Source organism: Meleagris gallopavo, chromosome 2 (assembly GCF_905368555.1).
Source record: "Meleagris gallopavo chromosome 2, MGAL_WU_HG_1.1, whole genome shotgun sequence".
Classification (NCBI taxonomy): domain Eukaryota; kingdom Metazoa; phylum Chordata; class Aves; order Galliformes; family Phasianidae; genus Meleagris; species Meleagris gallopavo.
The window spans coordinates 79,802,125-79,828,800 of record NC_139405.1 but is presented as its reverse complement, the minus strand read 5'-3'; the positions used below and the strand labels follow the sequence as shown (position 1 = coordinate 79,828,800).

The 26,676-nt window shown below is 37.6% G+C and overlaps 1 protein-coding gene across 6 annotated transcripts in view; it reads right to left on the bottom strand.

Moving 5' to 3' along the window:
- Positions 1 to 25,257, bottom strand: part of FILIP1 (filamin A interacting protein 1) — a 105,690-nt gene extending 80,433 nt beyond the window's left edge. For 4 of the 6 annotated variants that reach the window (XR_014881543.1, XM_085217780.1, XM_085217781.1 and 1 more), the window contains exon 1: positions 24,759 to 25,257. The gene's annotated coding sequence lies outside the window, so the exon portion shown is untranslated. The remainder of the gene's footprint in view (positions 1 to 24,758) is intronic. The other 2 variants (XM_085217782.1, XM_085217783.1) reach the window with 1 other exon arrangement.
- Between the last annotated feature and the right edge of the window lie 1,419 nt (positions 25,258 to 26,676).

Sequence of the window (26,676 nt, the reverse complement as noted above, 5' to 3'; positions counted from 1 at the left end):
AGATTTCACCCACAATGATCACACAAACACACCCAAACTGCTCCTAACTACCCACTGAACTGACCAAAGCAGAAGGTTTGCTGCTCCACTGGTACCTTTCACCTAACAGGGCTGCAAAAACATCCCACCTCTTGCACAGCAGGATGTCTCTTGGACTACTCTGCCCCTTCTCTGATTTTACATGCCAGTCATGTAGGGTACTAATTGCATGCACTAAGTACATTAGTGTATGACATCAAAAGATGAGGTCTGTAAAAATTACAATTTAAATGAATAAATGTAAGTAGGTTAATTTTTGTTTATTGCTCTCAATGCAGTACTGTGAAGTTACTAGTTCTCTGCAGATCTGTTTTGGAGAAACCCTCTCACTCAGCTCTTCAATTTCATTTATAGTACCCCTTTCTCCCTGGTGGAGCACATTACACCACTGTCTGGAGAACCAAATTTAGCATGAAGAAAGCTGACATCTTTGGTATGTTAGCTAATATATTCTAACAAGATCTTTGATGAAATTTCCCTTGTTACCAATGCCTACTTCATCATACTGGTGACATTTTGTCTCTTGTATGAGACACTTGTATGAGTTCTATACCTTTATTTTACCCAGTTACTCTCAGAATTTTTCTCCACAATTTCAGTTCCATTCAATTTATTGCCAGGGTCCTAAGAGCCCAGGATGCCATGTCAACTCTAGGGCTGTCAGCCCCTATCCCAGCAAGGCCACAGCAGGGCTGGATCCAGCTCCCTACAGCCAGCCCTGCCTGGCCATGGGCCCATGGGCCCTGTCCAGCCTGGCCTCAGCCTGTCCAAGTCCCCAAGGAGATGCCCAGTGCCACCACTCCCAGCCCTTGGTCCTCAGGGAGAAACCACCCATGTTGTACATAGCACGCATTTACTTAATTGTGTATTGAATTGCTTCTAGCTGTGGTTGGCAATCTCCTGTGCTCCTGATTAAAAAATTGCTTGTGGGTTTTCAAAAGCATTTCATTTTCACTGATTTAACATGTGTGTACCAGCTTAAACTGAGTTTTCCTACAATATATTGTGAAAGACCTTTTTTTCCCTTGTTCTACAGGACAGGGAAAAGCTAGAAAGAAACTACTGTGTTAATTCTTATGGGAGAAAAAAAAAAAAAAAAAAATTGGGGGAAGAAAAGTCTCTCATTCAAACTAATAGTAGCCCCCTACACAACAGTGACCATGGCTCCAAGTTCTATCACAGCAGGCTCAGCAGTTTCAGTATGAAACTTCTCATCTGACTTTATGAAACCATTGATTCAGTACGGATTTAATGCAAAACAAAGACAAAAGATAGCTGTCACAGCCTTAGCAGTTGGGAGTTGGGAGTTCCCTGAACATTTCCAAGAAGCAACAGAACAAGACACCAGGGGATATTAGATGTGATCAAATATTCTTTTCTATACCATCCTTGGAGGTGGTAGGTTCAGATGTCCCCACGCTCTTTGCTTTCCAGTGTCTCATGTCAACAAGGACTACAGTCCACAGCACTCACTCCAAGGAACCTCCTGCCACTGAAATTTCTTAAACACAACATGTGAATGCAACTGTAGATTCTCTGGGAAAGATTTATCATATTCTAGATAATATTAACAGGATTTTTCTCAGTTATTACTGCCAAATAAACTTTCAACATCTCTCGGATGATTACTGTCAAAACTGTAACCAACTGTATACTGAGCTGGCTGAAACTCTGATCCAAATCATGATTTTCATTGATTTCCCAGCTTTCAATTAAAACCCTAAAACCTTTGATACTGCAATTTCAATCAACTGCTTAGGGGGAAAAAAAAAAAAAGCAAAACAAACAAAAAAAAAAACATTCTTTGTGATAAAGATCCACTTAGAAGATTTCAAAACCTCACTTAGAAGATTTCAAAACCTTTACTTAATCTCCTAAATATTTGGCACTGCACATCCTTGCAAGCCTGAAATTATTATTCTGTTTGCTATGGGTTCTTTTATTATGCTATTATACAATACTGTTGTACTTTGTCATTTGTAGCACATTACCTCAGACTTGTTCAGGTACAAAGATGGACTTCTATGGTGATTAGGGAATAGGGAACCTATCATATGAGAAGAGAGAATGAAGAGCTTGGCCTGTTTAGCCTAGCAAATAAAGGCTGTTAAGGGATCCAATTGCTGTCTATAAATATATCTATAACATCAGGGAGATAGAAGAGCCATTTAAACTATATGATAGTGTTGGCAAGAGAAACCATGAGCCCAGCTTGGCAACATTTACTCTATGCCAAGGTTCTCACTTCTAGCAGAGACTTAGTAACAATTTTCTAGTTGGAGTAACAGCAGCAAATATTCTAACCATAATTACAGTGAAACTTGATAACTTATGAAGGGGATTTACAAACTGTGATTATTGCAATAGTAGGAGAATAAGTCTGATGGCCCATTAGTCTTTTCAGTCCTGTACTCCTGTACAAAGCACATAATATAGATTCTGTAACCTTATACCATGCACACTTCAGAACAAGATATTATAGCATATTTTATATGCTTCATACTATTTAAAACAAAAGCAAATCTGTGCAACCTGGTCTAGGGAGCCTGCTTTGGCAGGGGAGTTGGACTAGATGATCTCTAGATCTCCCTTTCCAGCCTCTACAATTCTGTGATTCTTTGAAAACAAAACAAAACAAAAAAAGCCTCCCAGATAGTTCAGTTTAGTAAATGTGTTTGTTCAGGATAGTGGTAGAGCTTAAGTTATTTTGTCTCCCATGACAACAATAAATTCAATACAACATAAGTGTTTTACAAAATAAACATCTTTTACATTCAGCTCTCCATCAGTGAAATTCCTCAGATTATTGATAATTAGTTTTACTTGCCCTCCAGCATTAATTAAGATTTATTACAAATTTCATACAATATTTTATCCACGACTTTGCATCTGATGTTCAACTGTTACTTCTGGTATTCTGCTCTAAGCTATAAATTAATTAAGGACAAGCATGTTTCTGTACTAATGCATTTTGTGTTGGAGGGTATCCAAAAGATATATCCAAAAGAACAGAATTATGATTGTTTCTCATTTACTTGGGTCATAGCATGAGTTGTATGCTCTGTTAAAAAGAGAGTTGTCTGTTTTTGGAGAAACTGTACAAAACTCTTCTCCCGCTTAAAAGAGAGCCCATGTTGAACTAGGCGCAAAAACTACTTTAAAAAAAAAAGTATGACAAAAATCTATTTTCATCAAGGACAGTAGCATTTTTATGTATAGTCAAATTCTTCCTCAGCACACACACACACCTCACTCTGCAATGGAACAAAACTGTAGCCACAATGGAGTCGTGCATATTTTGACTTTTCCATAGCTCCTACACGAAATTTTGAGAGGAATCATCAACATGCTATCTCCATACTAAGTGTGTTAGTACAGTGAAGGCAAATTTTACTATAAAAATGCCCAAAACATTACTGTAAGATTTTGTTCATCTTAATTTCACTTATCCTACTTCCACCTAAGGTGGCCTCATGAACCTAGAATGTTTTAGTAGTTTTGTTAGTACATTACCAGTTAACACAGAAACTGCAATTAAAAATCTCTCATCATTTTCTTGTGAAAAAATGCTAATTTCAGCTCTTCAGCTTCAGCATGACATGCTCAGAAAGAAAAGATCCAATTAGAATGGAAAACATGTCTCCATTATCAACAGTTAAGGCATGTCCTAGGACTTGAATTATTGACCTTCAGTATCTTTCTTTATCTTACATAAAAATATCTTTTAAAGCATACTACGCTTCTGGTTTAATCAAGGATGCAGAAAAGTAAACACCCACTTATGTATGTGTTTGTCCAAATATCTTTATATGTATTTTTTTAATTATAATTCTGTTGTCTCTTGCTTTTACCATGTGTACGCTCACTTATGCATTATAAAGGAGCATCCATTCATCTTCCCCAGCCTCCCATTATTCACCATCCCCCCTTCCACACTTCATTATACCTTTTTCTTTCAAAAGCGCAATCACAGTTTCACTTTTCACTCTTACATTGCTAGTGATCTTCATCATAGCATCTGTTTCTATACTCTATATATTTTTAAGGATAGAGTCAGAAGAGATACGCATTTTTCAAGTTTCCAATTTACCTTAGCATTGCACATGACATACATACATCTGAATAATCTTGTTTCCTCTTTAAGCTGCTACTTATACAAATAAAGTACTTTATTACAAATCAAGTACTCCTTGATTTGAATAGAAACTGCCCAGGTGCTCCAAATTCTTTTGGGAACAAACTGGCCATACATAGATGGAAACTGATGAGCTTTCAGAAGGCTGAAGTTCTGAAACATATTTTGATGCATAGCTGAATTTATATTTTCTGATAGTAGTTTCTGAATTTACATATCCATAATTCAAAACTTCTTGCTGAGATCTATTTGCCATCAGATTGCTAATTTGTGATTTCTTCCTCTCACAGTAAAAGTCAGTGTCACCTATCAGTTTAAAGCATAATATCCAATTATTCTTCCACTATTCTATAATAAATACATTACTGTAGTTCTAAAACAGTAACATGATGGATTATACTTATCTTTATTATTATTAAAGTCTTGGGGGGGAGGGGAGGGAGGAAAGACGGTTGGGCATTTTCTACTTTTCTTTCTCAAAGCTTAATATTTATTTTACCATGTAAATAGATGAATTTCACTAAAAATCATTTCCACATCCAACTGAGGTGAATTGATTGAGGCAAGATGAATTAAACAGGGCTGATACACTTAGCAGGAGCTGATCAAAATGCAGCCTTTCAATGCGCCTGCATGTCAACAGACCAGGTTCAGAACTCCGTATTTTCTCATGAGTTCCCTGTTGTGTTCTGTAGAACGAATTAGTGGTTAAGATGGAACTGCTAAAAGACACATCCATGTAACAAAAGCACTGCAGTACCTTGGCACACAACCTTAGAGTGAGCTGCCAAACAATGTCAAGGTAAAGATAATGAACTAATTTAATAAGTCAGTCAATGAAAAGATAGGAAAAGTATCTAAGAAGATCCTAGCACGCCACATTATTTCACCGTGCTTTGTTTCTCAGATACAAGAGATGGTTTCACTAAGGAATCTTCAGCACTATAGGCTGTAATTCTACTTTATGACTGGTATGAGTGCAGTAAAAGCTCCCTAAGGACAGCTTCTTTCTCCAATCCTCTAAAACAGTAAACAGTCTAGGGATGATCAGAAAGACTATGGTACTAATTCTAGAACTCAATCCCATGGCAAGAATTCACACGCAGAATTTTCATTTGCTAGCTGTGAGAGGCAACCCTGTTCTCAACACTCTCACAGACTGATCTGATCATTTCTGTGCATTGCGCTGGTCAGCAGACATATGCGTCACCCTTGCTTGTCCATCACTCCACAAACTGTCTGGGTAGGAAGCCATAAGTGGATAACTTTGTCTCTTTTCAGGTGTAGAACTCTATTAGAAAGTTAGTCTATGCTTCTGTAGTGTCCTAGGACCTGCTCTCCTTGGCTGTTGCTTTTTGGTTTGTACAGGCCTTCAAACAGTATCCGCAGGCCAACAAAGTGAGGTGGTTCTTTGTGTGTTGAACAGCAGATCTGAAGACCTCCTTGTCTCTGGATTCAGAAGCTTACATAGCTTAGAAGGAAACAGAAGAAATACTTGGGTGGAACACTCACTGATGCTATCAGATAAATCACATCAGCTTCAAACATCTCTAAAGCTGAAAATAGCTGGAGGTGGGGAGAGTGCTCAGAGGAAGATTTACAGCCCTGTCCTATACTTGCTCTCCCTGGCTATCTGCTTTAGGCCACTTGTTTGTTTGTTTGGGTGTTTTTCCAGGTCAGAACTGCCACAAGTTATGCAGTGTGGTTCCCTGTAGTTCACTGAATTGCAGAGGTTGGCTAAGAGAGAGTGCAAGGCTTAGACCTACCTTGGGAAAACTAATCGGTGGCTTACTGTGAACTTAGCAAACTTCATTGTTTTCATCTGACCGCTTATGACATGACATGGAGCCAAAGCTGAAGGATGTGATGCTCAGCTATTTTAAATGACTATGGGTTAGCTGAGATCTTTGAAAGCAGGTTTAGTAATTCTGACATGAAAAACATGTTGTTAGCTCACCAAGGATGCTTTCATCAAATTGTTTCAAATGTAAATGTTATGTTTCTTTTATTATCTGAAAGCAAAATTCTTCCACATTTAGAATAAAAAACTGTAATTGATATTCTGCAAAAACACAAGTTAGTAATTTCCTCAGCTGAGGTACACAAAATCATATCTCCTGGCAGGTGCTCTAGAACTGGCTCGTGTCAGCCTTAAACCACAAACATTTCTTGTCGTTACTGGGCAGTTCAGATGACAAAGCTGTTCTTGCAAATCAGTATTTAATGGGCCTGAAAATAAGGACAGAGCAGCAGGGAACTGCAAAACGTTATCTCAAAAGCACTCGCCTCACCCCTAAATTAAATCCAAAGTCAACTGTTCCCACAGACAGAAAGGAGGGCAGAGAACATTGTTTGTCACTGCAAATGAGTTGCATGCCACACCTCAGATGTCACAGCACCCTTTTCCATAATGTCTTTTAAGATTCACTAATGCCTCAAGCACTTAAAATTAAAGCTAGATAACTTGAACAAGGAGGAGTTTAATCTTATGTATATTTAGAGAGTTATGCTTATTTATATAACAATTGCTCCTCAGAAACTTTTCAGACCAATTACTGCTGGAGTTGTAATTTTACAAAAACTCTGTATCCAAATCTTTGTTAAGCCAGAAAGACTACTTAAGATGTAAGTACTGGAAACATTGGCCACATTTTCCAAGCTACAATTTAACAGTATATTGAATTGCTTAATTGCAGAATGGACCCTGAAATCATTAGCGATGCTCACAGTGTATGTCACAGCTAAAATTCCACAGAAGCATATTTTTAAAATTATCTCTTCTTTCACTTAGCCATTTTGCTCAAGAATCTCCTTTTCATGGCCGAGTTGATAAAACATACATCACTCAAAGCACAAAGAATACAGGCTGTGCTCTGCTTTATGTCAGATGATTTCATCAGCTCTTGGAGAAGGACACTGAATAAGGATGTTGGCAGATACAAGTCCTTTTGGTTTGATTTAAAATTGAGTTATATTAAATTGTAAGGAAATGTACATTGTACATGGGGCACTGGAAATGGGCAAGAACAGAGGTGGTCTTTTGGAGGCTCTAAAGGCACTGTCACTATCCTTTCACAGTGGAGGAAAGGCAAGGGATTCAGACACCTTCAAATCCTTATGAGCACAACCTAATGTAATCCTAATGTTACTCCTGCAAATAACAATATGGAAAGCTTTGTTGAGCTGCATAGTCATCACAGAAAGCTTTGTGCTCCCTCATGCTAGAGCCAAAGGTACAAACTGGTCACTTGAGTTCCTGGTTGGTTTATTGGCTGTTTCCAGTTCAGCCTTTGATGTATCATTGAATTATAATCATTATTTCCTCTGACAGAGCTTAGAATTGCCTGTGTGAGATTTTTATGGTAGTCACTGAACTGCAGTTCAATAAAAGTCAGTCCTTCAAAACCACATATGGTTAGAATAAGCATTTTTGCTAGCATTTTTTTTTCTTTGCTCACGTTTCATGTCAAGAAGGAGATAAAGCCAGTCCTGTAAAATTCTGTGTGCTGTAGCTAACACTAAGCTCTGTTTGTCCATGAGGAACTTAGAAGAATCAACAGAATGTTATTAGCTTCATCTAATCAGATCAAAGTATCATCTGCTATGCTCATCAACAACAATACTTCAGGAGGAAGCATATGCCCCCAGGCTTTATTAAAATTGTGTGTTTGTTTTTTTTTTTTTAAACTCATCTAATGAAAGAACAAGGAAGCAAACATTTGAAGATGAACAACAGAAAGCAAATGTTCGTTCAAAGGAAATACTAAAATAATGCCTAAACTTAAAAAAAAAAAAAAGTTTAAACATGTTATAAATTTTTTTCCAATGTTAGAATTTTCCATTGTTGGAAGTTCAAAACATTCTTGGAAAGCAGTCATCCTATCTGTGATCTCAGAGAAGTCTGATTCCATAGTAATAAAATACTTGCCTATAAGGCAGAGGTTTCATGTGATTGTTCAGACAATCCCAGGCACCTGATGTGTTCAAATGAATACAACGTGAGGATTAGGTCTAAACTTGTAGGTTAAACAGGGCTAGGGCAAAATTTTGGCACAGACAACTAGCAGTCTTCCTGGAATGGCCCTGGAACTGGCTGGGGACCTGCCTGGCCAAGCGCTGGCAGACTGGACACAGCCAACCTGCACTGAAGGCCAGGCAGGTTTAATAATGTAGGCCTGAACAGGCAGAGATAATTGCACTCAGGGTTAGAGAATTGACCCTGGCAGTGTCCAATTTGCTGAGAACAAACATAACCAAAGTGCCACCCAAAAATTCTTAACACTTTCTGCACGGCCATTACCACACTGCTTTCAAACAAGGACACAACTGTGGGAAGTTGAAATGCATATTGTTGCTGCTCTACAAAACCACAGCAGAAGTGCAAAGCCGTGTTGTTTTTTTTTTTTTTTAGAGGGGGACAAGCAAATGAGAAATACTCAGACAGATGGTACAGTCAGATGGAATGAATTCCTGAGGAAGATCTCAGCAGAGAGAAGGGGAACAGTGAACATAGCAAAAATATGGGAATAGCAGCTGCCATAGAAGCTCCTACAAAGTAAACCAAGCTGAGCAAATCGCCTGAGGAGCATGTCCTCTGCCACATCCAGAGGAGAGAACTGAGAACGCAGCTTTGCAGGGAAGCGTAGTGCCACGCAGATGGGAGGTGTAGGGCAGCTGCTGGAGAGGGAATGACGACCATTTCAAAAGCTCACAGATGGAGTCAGCCACAGTATACGTTGAGACCCAGAGGATTGCCCAGCTCAACAGGCAGTGATGAATGCCAAAGAGAGCAATGACAAAGCTCAGACCACAGAGAAACACAAGCTGAGATAATGTTGATTCTGAATGAGTCAGCTGGAGATGCAGATAAATTGCTAGTAAAAGCTATTTGCAATGGCTAAGTGCCAATAGCTGATAGTCACTCTCTGCCTTCCCAAAGAGCATTGCCTTCCCATGGCAAAGGTGGTAGATGATGCTTATCAATAGCAAAGAGATTCCAGCTAACAGGAACACAGTGTTACACGATGGCTTGTCACAGTGCTATTCCTCCCCACTCTCTCCCTTCCCAGAGGCAAGGGCAATTACGGTGTCCACTCATTTTTCCCCAGTGTACCACAGGGTGCTGAGGAAAAATGGCTGAAATAGGAAAAAGAAGATCCATGACCTCAGCTTTTGCACTGTGGTATCAAATGAAGAAGTAATGGTGGGAAGGGCATGGCTTAATACTGCAGCCCTGAGATAGGGTGTTTGCTGGGAATGGGGTATGTGTAAGGCAGCTGCAGCAGGTGAGATGTGAGGAACTGAGACAGCATGAGTATACATAGACTACTTTGAGAACTTAGCTACCAATCTCTGTCATGGGACCTTAGTGAAATACTTTTCAGCGACCTTAGTGAAATACTTTTTTCCATGGCTCTTGGCCTGGCATAGTTTTCTCAGGGATGGCAAAAGTCAGTTTTCTGCCACTGAGCAGTTTCCCAGCTGAACTTCAGTAGATTTATCTGGAACATGGCAACATTAAAACTCTTCAGCAAAATGGTTACGAGATTGCTTTTCATGGACAAACAATCTTTTTTTTCCCCCCTCATTCTTGGAAATACTTGAAGCATTCTAGTTGGAACTTCCAAAAACAATTCAGACTCAGCCAGAAGTCCAGCTTGAACAACTGAAGTCTGGCAAAGCTGTAAGCAACTGCATTTCATACAATATTCAATTTTTAAATGAAAATTGTCAGACAAACTAACTGCAGAGCAAGCTGATAACAAGACTGTTATCTATGTCTTCTATGCTGCAGCTTAACGTCATGTTAGCTAGTCAACTGTCACACCTGGCTTTCAAAGTAGCGTAACATTTGCTCACATTCTAAATTCCAGTTTTCATCTGTTGCTACTTCACAGTTGATAAGCTATATTTGTTAACGTGATATCAAAGCATGATAACAGAAATCTTTTAAATGCATCTCTTCGCAGAGTTTCAGATTATTTTCTAGGTCAGAGAAATCTGTGTAAGACACATAGAAAGATCTAGATGGAACATACTGTATTTTCCCAGTTTTCCCATGACTTTAAGAACTCAAAAAGAAAATTTAAGAGAAAGTATCTGAAGCAAATGACTTTTATCAACTAGTTCTCTTGCTACAATTAAAAAGATGAGACTGAGAACATACCTGTGTTCATAAGACTTATCAACAAATCTATCCCATTCCTTTTGTGTTAAAAAAATCTCACCTATTTTAAAAGATGCTAAAAATAAAGGCATAGCTTTTATTGCTATAATTCATATATTCATTAAATTTTTGTTTGTATACAAAACATCAGAAGTAGTAGCTGTTCTCACATTCACTGCTGTATTCTCTGCAGATTTCAGTTTCTTAGAGAGGATATGAAAAAAGAGGTGTGGAGATTGATGAGCATACACAGTACCTTCTCAAAGATGCCCCTAGAAATGTCTAACTATTCCTTATAACAATTTCAGCCAAGCTTACTAAGTTTTAATCTTTATTTGATCTGCAAATGACCAATTCTGGCAACACTCTGAAAGTATATTAAAAACAATGTAACATCTGCAATTTGTGTGTTTCTGACTGTAATGCACTATGACAGTATTTTTAAGATGAACCTGACACTCTGCCAGACTTCTCTGTGATGTCCTTGGGAATTCTGACCTATTACACAAGAATGAAGTTTTGATGCAAGCTGTTTAAAGCAATATTTCTTTCCATAAAGAAACAGTTTTGATTATATGCCTTGCATAGACGCAACACTACTCTTCAGTTAGAGTCCAAAAGATTCTGCTGCACTGGCAGAACTGCGTAAGAGGACATGTCTGCCACCCTTCAGAAGCCTATGGAAAAAAGAATTGCACCAAAGAAGAGATTTATCATCAACCAAAAGTAAAATATGTAAAATACATACACTAGGCATTTCTTAAAACTGTCAATATCTACATAATCTAATAACTCCACTGGATTCACAGAAGCTCAAACACAAGAAACCTAGGCTTTTTTCTATTTGCACTGGTAGATTTATTTATTTATTTTTTCAAGTGATAGCTTTGTACTTAACTATTTATATATATGAAGAGAAATGGGATTATGACATCAGTCCCCAAATTTTCCAGCATTGAGTCAGTTCTCATGGCCTAGAGAAAAGTAGAGAATTCCCACTAGCGGTGTAGGAATTAGACAGCCTAATTGGACCCCGCAGCTGTAATGATACTGAGTGATATCTTCTAATAAATAATTCATTCCACCTAAAAGGACAGTTTTGATTAATCTGAAGCAGATTTGGGTCAAATTCAATATATAGTTTCATATATGAAAATAAACTGTAGGAACTTTGCTATTTTTGCTTTACTTTTTTCCCCACACTAAAGTCACAAGATGCCAGAGGTTATATGAGAGTGAGGCAGAAATCTAAGAAAATTGTTTCTTTGACATCTTTTTTCACTAGCCTTTCAAGTCCAAATACTGTTTAAAGTTCTTACTATATGGCGAAAAAATGGTTGAAATTGCCTATATGATTCAAAACAGGTATTTTGACATGACTGAGTATTAGGTCGGAGGGAGTAACAAAAATTCTAAAACTTTGCATTTAACTTTAAGTCACCTCATGCTCCTCCAAGAACGGGGCATCCATCACCTCTCTGGGCAACCTGTTCCAATGCTTTACTACCAATATTGTAAAATATTTTTTTCTTATATCCAATCTAAATCTCTCTTCTTATAGTGTGAAACATTTCCCCTGTCCTATAATAACATATTTTGCTAAAAGTTCTGGCCCCTTCTTTCTTATACCCCTCCATTTAGATACTGAAAGGCCACTCTTATGTCTCCCCAGAGCCTTCTCTTCTCCAGGCTAAACAGCCCAGCTCTCTCAACCTGTCCTTGTAGGAGAGGTGTTCCATTCTTTTTGTTTATTTTTGTGGCTCTCCTTTGGATGCGCTCCCCCGGGTCCATGTCTCTCCTGTACTGAGGACTCCACATCAGGATGCAGTACTTCAGGTGAGGCCTCATCAGTGCAGAGCAAAGGGGCAAGATCACTTCCTTCAACCTGATGGCCATGCTTCTTTTGATGCAACCCAGGATGCAGATGACTTTTTCATGGTCCCAAACTCCCGTTTGTCTTTCCATTCTTTAAATTTTGCTAGAAGTGCCCCATAGGAAAAACAGTATTTTGCTATCTGCTAAAATATTTAATCCAAACAAAAACTAATGCACCTCATTGTAAATCCCGAAAAAACATAGCATTTACTTGGTTTTATTTTAGATTCAATTACCTACCAAAAAAATACAGATATGTGCACTGCCTTAATCATAATTAAATGTCCTGGTAATTCTTTGAAGGACCAACTGAGCAATGTCTCCTTCCCACAGTTATTTTTGTGGCTGGCTTCTTCTCAAACCTACCCTCTACTTAGTTCTTCCCCTCTCTTACATTTTTGGAGGGGCAGAACTTGGAGCTCTGGAACAAGTAGAAAAAAATAACATTTCAACAGTTATATCTGGGAGGAGAAGTGTTTGTGAAAATCCTCTTTTGTGCGCAAATCATTATGGTATCACTGAGTGATAGAACACCACACAAAAACTTTTGTGAACCAAGAAATCAAAGCTACATTTATTAACCATGGTAACAAGTACAACTACTACTACCACAAAACATATAAGGTAACAACTAATGTAATGGTAACAAATAGCAACTGACATATCGCGTAGCTATATATACATTATTATTTTTTATTCACAGATTCAAAAGCATATATATTTACTTAGAGTGTGGGAGGGGATAAGAAGCAAGGGAAAGAAGAGGAGCTGTCGTTGCACCATTAGCAACTGCTACATGGCTCACGCGCAGAACGTAGTCCAGAACATGACATGACTGTAGCCATGGTGGGCTCCTGCCCACCACCCTCGCTCTGGCTGGAGCTGCCTCGAGGCTGGGAAATCCTCTGGCATTTTGACTGTCAGCTCTCCCTTGGCTAGCAAATACTCCTCTAGTATTTCATAAAACTCATAACTGTGGTCTTTTAGAGACTAGCTGCAACAATTACTTATTCCTGTATCCCCTTCTCAGTGACCCCACTCAGGTTCTCTGGTGTTTGCACTTTGCCCTGTGAAACTATTTTTTTTTTAATGTGTATGTGGTTCATTACAAATAACCAGTATGACTAATTTCATAGTTACACAGTTGTGCTGTGATGCAGGTAAAGCCATGAGGAAGCCAGAATTTTCAGCCTAAGTAAGGGAGCCCTACAGGGTTGATGTTGGGGTAACTGAAATGCTATCCGTCAGCTGTAGCTGTCAGCAAAAATATTAAAGAAAGAGCAGCTGCATCATGCCCTGAGCCGGGGAGTGGAGCAATCATTGCTCCAAATAGATTTTAGAGTCAGATGGAGTTTTCTTTTAATGAACCCTGTTAGTAGTCACGAACTGTTTATTTTCAAACCTCATTTGAGCCAGTTGTTAATACTACTGCTTTTAAAATGTTCAAAACAGCAACAACAAAAAAGCTTGAAATGTAAGCAAAGAGGTATTTAGAATGGGACTTACTGGAAGGTATGTTAATATACAATTTGTCATAATTATTTTCAGCTTCTGTATCCATAAATTTGCCCCCACTGTTTTGAAGTATAAGTGCTGATATGGCAATAATACTGATACAGCAATAGAAAATCACAGCCATACTTCTCTGTTGGAAGAAAAATTCTTATCGTAGCTTCTGTAGCATTTTTTTTTCTTCCTTTTCAGAACACTTCATTAATAAGATACTTAGCCATCCTAAAAATATTTATTGAAAAATAACAGCTTGCAGTCTTTTTGGGTAGGGATTAAAGAAAATAATAAGATACAGCTTCTTCTGGATCTTGAATTCCAAGATAAATGTAATGATGCTTGTGGCAGAGTGTTATTGTTTACTCTTTGGAAAAACTTATGCAATAACATAATACTGTTCTGATTTTTGAGCTGCTGCAATGAAGTACAACCAGACAGGGTATACTGCCATGAGTCAGGAAATCTGGATGTTCCTGGACAGAGGCCAAGGGAGCTTAGACACATCAGAAATGTGATGTATATGCATCCTCTGGGGGAGATACACACAGTTGTTTTGAGCATCTTAAGCTTCCTGATTCAAGCAGCAACCAAATGACCACCTTGAAATAAAATTACTGGCTATTTTCAGATTCCTTTATTTTAACATCAGGAAAACAAAAATGAAGTAGGCTTTCCAGGGGAGCTAGAGATTAGCTATTAGGCTCATACTTGAGACAGCAGGTCCAAGCCCTCAAGGTTTTACTTTGTTCTTTCACTATTATAAAGAAAACAAAAGTAAACAAACAAAAAAATCCCACCAACACACACACACACAGACCAAACAAAAAAAAACAACACAAATTCCAAAAAATTTTTGAAATGCATAGTTTACCATGAGACTTAAAATTTCAAACTCATTGCCTGCTAAATGCTCTAGGACCTTTTTGTAAGAGTATGGATAAGAAGTTCCCCTCACCACAATACTAAATCATTTGCTGAAGCTCTGCTCCATTTCAGTACAATGCTATGGCATGCATACAACCTCCTAGCACTTTTGGAGAGTTTAAAATGTTAGCATGGGCTCTTATTTTTCAAGGGAAAATAACTGGTTCCCTAAATCAATCTGAGGATCATATAAACAGGTAGTGTTGGTTTTGTTTCCTTTATACTCCCCATTTCCGTAGGTGAATATAACCAACACAGACTTTTCACTAGTCCTATCATTTCTCAGTAGCTGTTTTCCTTCTCTTCCCTCAACCCTTTCCTATATCTCATCACAGAGGAGGACTTCACTGTGGACATCAGTGAAGTCATCACTGAAGAAGCTTTCACTGCTTCCCTACTTGTCCTTTCATACATGTGGGTTGCCTTTTGGACTTCCTTGCTTCTTATTTCTGTCAGAGGAAGTTCTCACAATAAAGAACTGGTCTTCCCTTCATAAAATCCCCAGAAAATCAATTTATTACCCAATTCTCTCTGTCCACAGGAAGGCTCTCAAGTAAACAAATAACCTTCAAATCTCCTACATTGCTCTGGACTAGATTTGGGCCCGTTGTCACAGTTACCACTGCCTTTAAACTCAAGCAGGGCATATGACATGGATGGCTTGAGCTTTCTTGTGCTGTGTTTAAGCAGCTGTGCCTGCAAACCTTGGAGAGTCTTTTATATGCTGTGGCAAATACGTGAGTGTTGGACTCCTTCCTGCTGCCAGCCTCACTGTCTCCCCTGTGTAATGGTATCACTAGTCATGCACATTTAAGATCTCGAGTTAAGCTTGAGAAGTCATGGGTTCAAGAGATTTTAAAGTAATACATCATGGAGTCCTGTTGGTGGCCTTTTGGTGTCAGATCATCTAGAGCTTGTAACATTCAAATCTTGAAGCTCTGATGGCTGTACTTTTTTAATTGTTTTTTTTTTTTTGTTTGTTCTGTTGTTAATTTTATCTGTTTTTAATCAAAGCCGACAGTCATATAATGGCAACATAATTCCTAGAGCAAGTCCTTAATGAAATGCCAGTTGCTCAGAGAGCCATCTGAGCTGCTACTCTAACCAACTGGGCTGGCTTGAAGACTCAAGCTGCTCAGTGATCCTGTAGGTGTCAGGTAGTATTGCTGGCCATTCCTTTTCTCCAGATCTCTCCTACTCCAGTCAATGCAAAAGGTTGGTGAGCATCCCTTCAGCCTCATGGTGGCTGTGGATTGCCCTACTACCAGCTGATATGGGACAGCAACGTGCCAGCTTGTCTTTCCCCATCTGCCTTCCATCAAGGGCCTTTTTCCTGCCATACAGTTTTTTCCTCAGCGTCTTCAAAAAAACAAATAGGCCCCTACCAATACCACTAGAAATCATGGGAGTTTCTGTTACCTTTAACTCTGTAGCATTTTTTTAGCAAAATAACAACATTCCCAGAGCTAACACCACCTTCTTTGCCCTGTGTGCAACTGTATCTGAATCCTTTTTCTTGAAATCTCTACATATTTTCACTAGTTTGGTTCCTATTTTGGCATACTTTTGTTCTTGTAGCTTTTTAGTCACAACTCTAGTCCTCCTTTTTCTGCTGTATATTCTTGCCACCTACAACTCAGGGCACAGCTAAGCTCCTCTCTGGAAAGCTCCTCTAAAAATACATATTCTTGTCACTCAGATAAATTCAACCCGCTATTCCTACTTCTCCCAGTAGAATCTGGTTTCCAAGGAAGGCTATTTAAATCTCCTTATTCAAAGCTGTTGACATGATGTTCAACACTGCAACATCTCAGGGTGTCAAAGTCACTGCTATATTTATCCTTGTAACATCCCAGGTGTTATTAAGAGTGTAGAAGTAAATAACTTGCCAAGAGTCATACAAGGAGCCACTGATATGAAAGTTAGACATTTAAACAACCTCCCACTGTCCATGGTGTAGCACCTGACATTTTACAGTAAAAGTATCTGAAAAGGATAAACAACAACATTCAACACAGTATGAAAATTTTGGCGAGGAAACCTGAAATTAGCAAAGCATTTCTCATTAATAAGTAATCTATCAGATGTCATGTCACTCTTACAGTCTATTCCCTGCAGTGCAATTTAGTCTTTGTTTATATAAGTAATGATGGATGTATCTAAATTAACTCTCCTTGTGTGCAGTCATGCTTGCCACATGCTTAGATTCTCAATGCTATGACAAAACCTGATGTTACATTCAGGGTATTTAATGAATACTTATATAGATTATTTGGTTTATCCCTGATACATTACTTCATGAATTTTCTTCGTGCTACAAGAGAAATATATTTTTCTGTCCACACTTAGCTCCATGTATTTTTCTAGCACTTCATCAGTTGTCAAAGAACTGTGGCAGTACAGGTTGCATGGCTCATAGATATGCTGAGCAGGGACTAGGAATTGGTACATTACAGGGAATCTGCATTTCTGGAACTATGTAACTTTCACTGTCACAAGAAGGGTTCTGAAGAGGTCCTCCAGAGCTCTCATGTATCGCACTGATCTTGTTGCGCATTTCTATTTACAAATAGATCAAATGCTATCTCATTTTTATCTAACTCCCAATTCTCATAAAAAGAGGTTTCAAACTAATATTGTGATTAAGAAAGTATTTTCTGAAAGTGGAAAAGTCAGTTTAGTGATTTTTTTTTTCCAACCCACTGTGTGAAAAAAGAAGGCAATGACAGTACCTTCTACTGGGATACAAGCACAGCAAATCAATAGAAAACAACAAAGAAGAAAAATTAGCTCACCCCTTCCAACAACCAGCAGCTCTCCAAGAGAAGTGCAATTACTATCCAGAGAGATACTGCTTCCTCAGCTGCTAACCCTTAAATGAGGGTGAGGAGGGGTGGATCCAGGCTCCATCCCTTCTGGTCATTCAGGTACATTGCTTGCACCTACCTCCCTGGGTTAGCCAGGCCTTCTCACCTGGTGCTCAAACACTGGTTCAGGCCATGACCTGGCAATTCCACTGCACCTTTAAACTACCCTTAAAACCACTGGCCATATGGATTCAATGTAGGGTATTTAAAATGCTATTATCTGATTAACATGTGACTTAGATACCTTAACACTTAAAACACTAAGCTTCCTGGTCTTGTGTTGAAGCACTTCTCATCTATCCTTGTCTATTCCAGTGTTTTTCAGAGTGTGGTTCCTTCTTCCTAAATCTCAGTAGCTTTCTCGCTATCCTAACTACCGCTGTAGCATATGGGCAGCCTGTATTCAAGAAGGGTAACATGTATGACCTGGTGTGCAGATGATGTAAGCTTATACTCTTAAGCTCTTCCCTTATGAAATAAGTGTTGAGTTTGCTCTAGCCAAACACAATGGGATCTAGAGCCCCTGTTCACCATCAGTATTGAAATTTCCCTTGTTTTTATCTATTTATCTGTACTGATGATGGCAAACTTCTAGTTACAGTATCCAGTTTTAGGAATATTACTTGCTGATCCATCTAAGAGAAATAGAATGCTCATTTTCAGTTATGAGAAATCCTGTACGGAAATCTGCCTGACCCATCTCTTTGAGCTCTACAAGACCACCATTTTGCCTTTGCTTTACACTACAGCAATCATCATCAGGTAAATTCAGATACTTTCACAGCTAAGTGCTTTTCCAGACCAAAAAGAGCCTAAGCTAGTCTCAGGTTAATCAGACTCCATCTAGGAATCCTGTTTGCCATATATGCATCGTGCTCTCTTCCTGTTTAGGATACAATTAGAAATAGATGTTTAATAAGAAGAGTGAACTCAGTAGTTGAAGGCAGTCTCCAGGGTTTCCTTCCTCAGTGTTTTCTCTCCTTATTTACTTATTCTCCATTATATCTATACCACTATTTCAATTGGCTGAAATGGAAACATAAAACGAAAATATAGTTTTTTGTAGAAAGATAGCATCTTAATGGAATAATCCAAAATGTTTGGCTTCCAAACATAATGTGTCATGGATGAGAAGATTACATTTTAAAAGCTGTTGTAAACTAGGATAGCAAATTAAAAACAACATTATTGGTTCTTATCGTTTTAGGACATAACAGCAAACATTAAAAAAATAAGTCCCAATATTAACTTCATTTGCAGTTTTCAAATTGTTGACCAAAGGACTGGCTTATATTATTTCTAACCATATTTTATTATAGCATATGGATGGAATACACTGATTATCATCACCAGCAAAATACTCCTCAGCTAGACATGTTCAGAACTTTCTGAGCCAAATAGGATGTAAGACATTAAAGTACTTAAGATAATTGAAAATAATCAAAGACTCGAGCAAACTGATCAAACTGCAGTTAGTCCCACTATGAGTGAGACTAAACAGCTTCTCATGGTGCCTTACATCTAAATTCTGGTGCTGGAATTCCATGGCAGCTTCCATTCAGAGGGCGCTCAACTATGATTCTGCCTTTTACTATTTGCAACGCGATATCTTTTGTGGCTTGGATTCCAGTTTCTGGCTTCTGCCACTCAAAGCAAGAGTGGTTCTCATTGCCAGCTGCCTCATAATATGCAGTTCCTCTGGAACTCAGAAGCTATGTTGTGATGTGTGTCCCGCTGCACAGAAGGGACACCTTGTTCTGTGCTGTGTTTCACATGCTTGAGGACATCTAGCATGGCATGATTCCCTTCCTTCTGTCTATTGCCCAGTGTCAAAAATCACAATGTTAATTTTTCTTTAAAGAATTTTACCAGACTAAAGAACTGAAATCCTTATCCACTGAAATACAATTCAAGATTCTGTTGTTAAATAAGTCCTTGTGAAAGAATAAAAGGAGGAAAATTAAGACACGGCAGAAAATTTACAGTATTCTTTACCTTAAAATGTAGATCCAATGAGGGTTTTTGCTCCCCTCTCATGTACGTTCTTGCAAATGGTTTTTAAATGAGTATTTTTTCAAGAATCTGAATTATGTATTTTAAAAGTAAGAATGTCCTTTGAGTCACATAACCAGACAGGATATTCATAAAAGCTCATACTATCTACTATGTTCACAAATTTGAACTTGAGGATAAATTGCGTATGTTTTCTTTAGTGTGTATTTGTTGTCACAGTAACTGCAATTTTCCTAATAAATGGAAATTGCATCGTTTCCTTAAGTATTTAGGTTATTGCACTGAAATAGTATCATGAACTCACCGCCACTTCTCTTTCCTGTTGTCAGGCTAGATCTCATTTAGTTACAGGAACAGGCACTAAAACAGGTTAGTTTAGATGTGTGATAGATTTTAGTTATTAGATATGTGTGCATTAGAAAGCTGAAGCGAGTCTGCTTAGCCCCATTACATTCTATGACTCATGAATGTGTGGGAAAGACCTTATTTTCACAGAGATCTCTTAGATAAACAAGGCAAGTTGGCAGCAATTTGATTACACTGATGTTAAGCATCTCCTGCTTTCTGTTGCATTCATTTGGTTTATATTTTCTGAAAAATGCAAGCAGTCTGATAAACTCTAATGAAAATTCTTGTACAAGGACACGACCTTTCATTTCAGTTACATTTTTTTAATAGGAGCAGACTTAAAACCAGTTCCTAAAAATTCCTGTTCTGTTATTGCAGTAGAATCTACTTTAAAAAAACAAAAATACAGAAAACCCCATGTTTGTTAGTGAAGCTGTAGCTCTTATCTATGGCCATAACACACTAGTGAGATAATCTCTCCCACCTTCTCAATTTATAAGCTCCTAAATACTGTGGACTTTGAAAAGAAAATTGATTTAGTTTCCAAAGTATTGGAACAAATTTTTGAACAGGATAAATTAAAAAATATAATACACTTACACAGCATTTCCCCCAAAAAGAAAAGCAAAGAAAGCATACCTTATTGTATTAAAGAACCATTAAAGTATATAAATCAAAGCAATCTTTACAGTACTAAAGATCTGTTAAAGCATACAAATAAAGCCCAGATAGTTTTTTGCAAATCCATTGAGGTGTTTGCTCACGGTCTGAAAACCCTTGCTTTACATTGAAGTGAGTTTGTTCACATCGCAGATCATTAATATTTTCATTGCAGTTTTATCATCTTTGAAATGAAACTTACTCAGATAATGTTCAGCAATCTTAGATTCACACACCCCCTGGCTTGTGTCAGCTAACAGCAACTAGATGAGTTGCCCATTTAAGGGAAAAACTACAGGCTCCAGCCTATTTCCCTGCACTTCACATGTGTTTGTCCCACTCCTTCAGCAATTCATTCTGTAATGCCAAAAAGCATTTCTTCTCTTACACATACTTGTGCCTTTAGGATATACGCTCTTAATGGTAGGAATTCTTTCATTCTCTGTGTTTGCAAAGTGCGTAAATCATTTTGGAGGCAACCACAATCTATGTAATTTTACATATCACCTTTGCATGCTTTACTTTGGAAAAAAGATTTATAGTCCGGTTGAAGCAGAATGAGTGTGATAAGGCAAAGCCATCTTGAATGTAAAAACAAACAAACAACAACAAAACAATTTGTGCCAATTTAGAAAGACTCTGTTTGCATTGATTTTAGTATCTGTTGCGCTACAATACTAAGAATAAAAAGTAATGCAGAAAATGCAGATAATCTGCAGAAGCTGAAGGAATGGATGAAAAGATTTAAAAAAAAACAACACAAACAAACCCGAAACCTCTAAGCAACTTTAAACTAGAGGCAAGATTTTCAAAAATCCATTAGGCATCACACAATCTGCAGTGGTAGAGACTCCCACTGCCTCTCCTGACCAGGAAATAAGTACAATTTTTCTTATCCTTCGGACACCAGTACCTCAAAGAAGAGTTACAGGATTGTGTTATAAATGTTAGTTTCCAGTATCACTAACTTGGTACAAAAAACAACTACTAATTGAGAAGAAGAGAGGTTAAGAAATACTTATTATTTATAAAGCCAGTATCAAAGTAACCTGTAATTCCAACTTCTCATCAGTTTTATGCAACAAGTGATTTCTGAAATTTGCTGGTATAATGCATAAAATTAGGAAACAACTTTCAGCAGAAAAAGCTGGCAAAAATGAGAGAAAAAGCGAATGAGCAAAAGAACCAGAATAAGATGACACAACTGAAAAGTACAGGTATTTGTGCTTCTTGTAAAGAAGTGCTCAAATTTCAGCAGGTAACAGCACTATCTTGTCACATACATGTTTTTCTAGATTTCAGTTCTTATCTCAGGCTTCAAATATTAAATATTGTTGTTAAAATAGGAAATATGAATAGTTGAAGTTCCTTCTACTTTGTCTTTTTGTTTCATCTGGTGTATTCACAGACATTATAGCTCTATTCTCCAAATGGTATTTTAGATATGTAGAAGGGCAAAATCCCTGCCCCAAAATTCAAATTATGTATTAAAATAGTATGACAAGCTGCAACAGTAAGTCTTGAGAAAGGAACAAAAGAAACAGGAAATAAGAGAAAAAGTAAAACGTCTCTTGAGAAAAAAAAAAATTGGATAGTAATAGAGATGATATCTTTTGTTAAATGCTCTTGAGAAAGCAGAAAATATACCTATTAATTATTGAACATCAAGACCTGCTCTTACTATACTTTAAGGAAAAAGCACAACAGTAGAGTGGTGAGCTTTGAAGATGAACTTCAAGTCTCAGAAATTGGTGTTAAAAAGAACCAGACGTTCTATAAAGAGATCGAATAACTGAGGTGATGACAAATTACTCAGTTTAGATGCTGACTTTAACTGTGACTAGATTGGTTAAAAGAGGTCATAAATTGGAATATTCTTATTATGAAGGTGAAAGAATGAGACACAAGCTGAGCTTGGAAGAGGATTCTCAATGGGAGGGAAACACAGTCTTTAGCACCATGAACGGCATCATTCATTTTGCTCAGCTATGGGAATATAAACAAAATCAAAATAATATAGTAGGAAAAATAAATGATTGTGCTTGTCTTCCAAGAAAATCTCTGCAAAGGAGAATATTGCCAAAACTGTAATGACTTTTTGATTTGATATAAAATTGAGCTTGGTTTCACAGCAATCATTAGTAGAATTGGCTGTTCTTCAAAAATGAAGCCATCTGTTGAATAGCCACATTGCATATTCCAGAGATTTGATTGGAAAATCTCAGAGCCTCTTTGTGGACACCTGTTGAGAAGAGTAATTTTAGCCTCCTTCTCCATTTTGAAATGGAAAGGAAGACAGATGTACATAGAATCACAACTCCATGTGTTAGAATTAGAAGTTGCTATCAGGCGTTTCAAAAGTCTTTTCATTTGATACAATTTTGTGGCTAATAAATTTGCTGTTAGCAGTTAAGAACTTGGCTGACTGTAAATTGTGCAAGAAAATTAAAATGTAAAACCATATGTTATACTGAGCAACAACTAAAAACACACTTTCCCACATTTTGTCATTTAAATGTATTCAGAAGGTCAAATTTGCCATTTCTCCATAATTTTTATCATTTGCCAATTAATTCATTGAAAATAAGAAACAGTAACTTTACTCGAAGTCAAGATTACAAGAACTGTACAAATCATATCATCTCAGCTTTATTTCTTATTGTACAGATTTTTTTTTTTTTTTTAAGAAAAGCAGAACTTTCTCACGATGTGTCTATATTAAAAAGTAATACCAAAGTTTCCTTCTCAGATTCAGACTTGGGATACCATAGTGCTGTAGTAATTCCACAGTAATCATTATCACATTAAATCATGGCCACCAAAATGCATTCCTATTTAGTGCTTAAGTAGCGCACTCCTTGCTTTGAAATGAAATGCAAACCATGTGACTTTTGCTTTTAAGAATTTTTCTCTGTTCTAATTTATCTTATTTTTTCATAGGCAGTTACATTCCCAAACACCAAGTCAAAGTTACTTTAGAGCATTTTATTTTCATCCAATCTGTAAGCACACGTCACTGCCTCGATGTGGTACTGATGTGATTTATATTGTATGCAGGCATGAACCTAGAATTATTTAGCTAAAGCAAGACCTTCTCCTGTACCTGAGGCAGCCTGAGACTGCATGTCATACTACAGACAGTCAGTACAGACTCAATCCATTCCTATCTTAGGACAAATATATTTCAGCTGAGACAACTCCACATAAATCTGCAAACAGGGTTTTTGCAAGGGTTAAGTGCATTTTTTAAATATTTGCCTTCATAACTAAATTTGTATTACATTAATAAGCCTTGCATCTTTTAAAAAATCACGGGTACTGAATGTATTTTGTTTGGAGAAAATGGCTTTAAAAGATGCAGGGAAATTCATTCTTCAGTTGACCAAGCAGCTTTTGTTAGTTTAGTCAAAGCAAATCATATGGAGCAATTCCTCCCTTAAATTACATGACCATTATGTGACCATAGGATATTCACACAGATAAACAGGCTTCTATTGTGCTGATGGGGTAAAAGATCTGAGAACTGGTTTCTTATTTATTTTCCTAAACTTTAACAGCAATACCCCAGCTCAAGCATACTGGGTTATAAGAAATATAAGGTCAGTTTTTAGGAAGGCTGCATTATGCAGCTACTCAATCAAACATAAATAAATATAAATTGATTTAAATAAATGCAAGAGGAAGAACCAAGAGCTGTTGTCACAAGGGTAGTATGAAAGGTTCCAGGTGTGCCTGCATGCTTGGAGTTGTTAAGGAAACGAAAAGAACAAATGTCCTAGGTCACAAAGTATTCACTTAATTCAGTTACTGAACTGCTATTTTCTCTTACTTGTCACATGCTGTCACTGCTTTTTAATAGCTGCTAAACTGTCACTGGTAAGGGGTGATATGTATTCTATTCTATTCTTAAAGCTTGGTTTGTCTTCTGTCAGCACATGAGCAGATATAAGAAAGATACAAGTCAAAATCTATGCACACTATTTTCATATTACTACTAGCTACTTGATTCTGCTTGCTCTAAGAACTGTAAAAGTTATTTGAGCAAAGTTTTTCTGTGACAAAAGCATAAAAGTAAACATCCAAAATGTTTATTCCAGTTTCTATCTACTGAAGTTTCCGAATTATGCAGAAGATTGACCATAGAAGGAAGCAAATAATAATCACTAGGAAAAAAAAAAAAACTTGTAAAAAGAATGCCTCGGAATGGTTAGTTCAGTCTTACCTGTCAGCAAGAACTTAGGATATATCCTTTGCACTGCAAGATTGCAGTAGCTTGTCCCACAGCAGTAGCCTGATCCAGCCCAAGAGAACACAAAGAGAGGAGCTTTTCCCACTTTTCTGGGTCTACCAGCAGCTGAAGTAATGAAGGAAACAGGGCAGAGTACTGAGGACTGGAGTTGCTTCTCGCAGAAATCCCGGGCAGAAGAAGTAGGAGGTATACTCTGTCTGTGTCTCACCAGACTTTTGTTTAAAAGTTTTTTCAACTGTTGCTAGGTGGTGTTAGGCTTTGGCAGTTCAGTTCTCAGATTGTATTTCCCCTCTTCTGGTCTCTTCACACAGTGTTACAGCAATGACTTTGTTGAGCTCAGCTCGCTTGTGCTATATTTAACCAGTGTTCTCAGCAAGTCAAGCCTGTCAACAGCTGAGAAGTTTGGAGCAGGCTTTACTGAGTTCCTCAGCTGCTGAATTATCAGTGGATGTAGCACTACACAGCCCAGCTACTACTACATTCACTGAAAAATTGTGGGGAAACTGTCAAATCCTTTTATGGGCTTCCAGTGACTTCATGGGGGCAATTACTATTTAAAGCACTAAGTACAAAATGTGTATTTAGGCATGTATTTTGGACTGGTAGAGAAAGAATACTTGTGTTCACAGCAGATGAGTTCAATTATTTATACAGTGAGGATTTTCCTAGGACATGTAGGAAGTTTATAATTTGAAAGGTATGCACTTCACTTGAGGAAAAATTACACGCAGGGAGAACTTTTTGCAGCATAATTTTTACAGAGTTTAAATATGTTAAGGTGACATAGAGAGAAATTAATGAAAGGCTTAGGCTGGAAAGTTTTCAGTGTGATGTTTATTCCAAAGATAACCTTCTTCTTTTAGACTAAGAACTTCCTATAGAAATTCATGCTCTGACTGAAGAAAAGTAAAGCCACACAAGCCCTCATTTGATTGATTTGAAGCAGGCAAGGAGTATTAGGAATATGTCACTCTAGCATTGTGTACATTTTGGTGTATCCATGCTTGCTTATGGATCTAATTACTGATGCTAATTCCAAGTCATAAGTCTCTTAATCAAATGATCAGCAGAAACATCAGACAGCTTTTCAGCCCACAGACAACCATATATTAATGTTCTACAAAGAATTTGCAGTCTTGGAATCCAGAGTAAAGTTCTAGCAAATCATGCCACAACAGCCCTGTAAACATCCCTGGCAAAGAAAACTGGTGACCCTAACAACTCTTTTCTGACCTGAGTCAGAGGGGGCTCTTTTAGAATGACTTACCCTAGAGACAATTTGCCATATTCATCTAGGGTTAAATGAAGAGGCAGGACAGAAAGAAAGGAAGGAAGAAAAAAGTAGAAAGATGCTAAAAAATTATTTAATTACTTTCATACTTGCACCTGGAAACATGCTATCCTTTTCAGAGAAAAAGCAAGAGATTCAAGGAAATCATAACGCTCTTTGATGACACTGGGCCACTGTATAGATAACAGGATGGACAGCAGAATTGGATCATGCTCTCTAGGGTGCTTTCAACATATAGGAACCTAATTGGCCACAAGTACATGAGATGACAAGGGCTGAGCACAAGCCGTTATAGGAAGCAGCTGTAGCTTGGTGCTGTCTGTCTCTGAAATGAGACAGGTTTGCATTTTGCTTGATTTGTGTTATTTTCTAAACAAGGAAGGAAGAGTGAAGGAAGACTTTCATTCCCAATGAGCTTATAAGGAAAACATGTAGTAAATATTAGGTATTATGTCAAGTAACTGATATTTAGACATGGATGGTACATTTATAAATGTCCCAAATGCTTCCATTGTATGAAATATATTTTATTTTGGAGACCAAGTAATAAACACTAATTTCATGTTGTCCATTTAAATATTTAACTTGGACAGACTATCT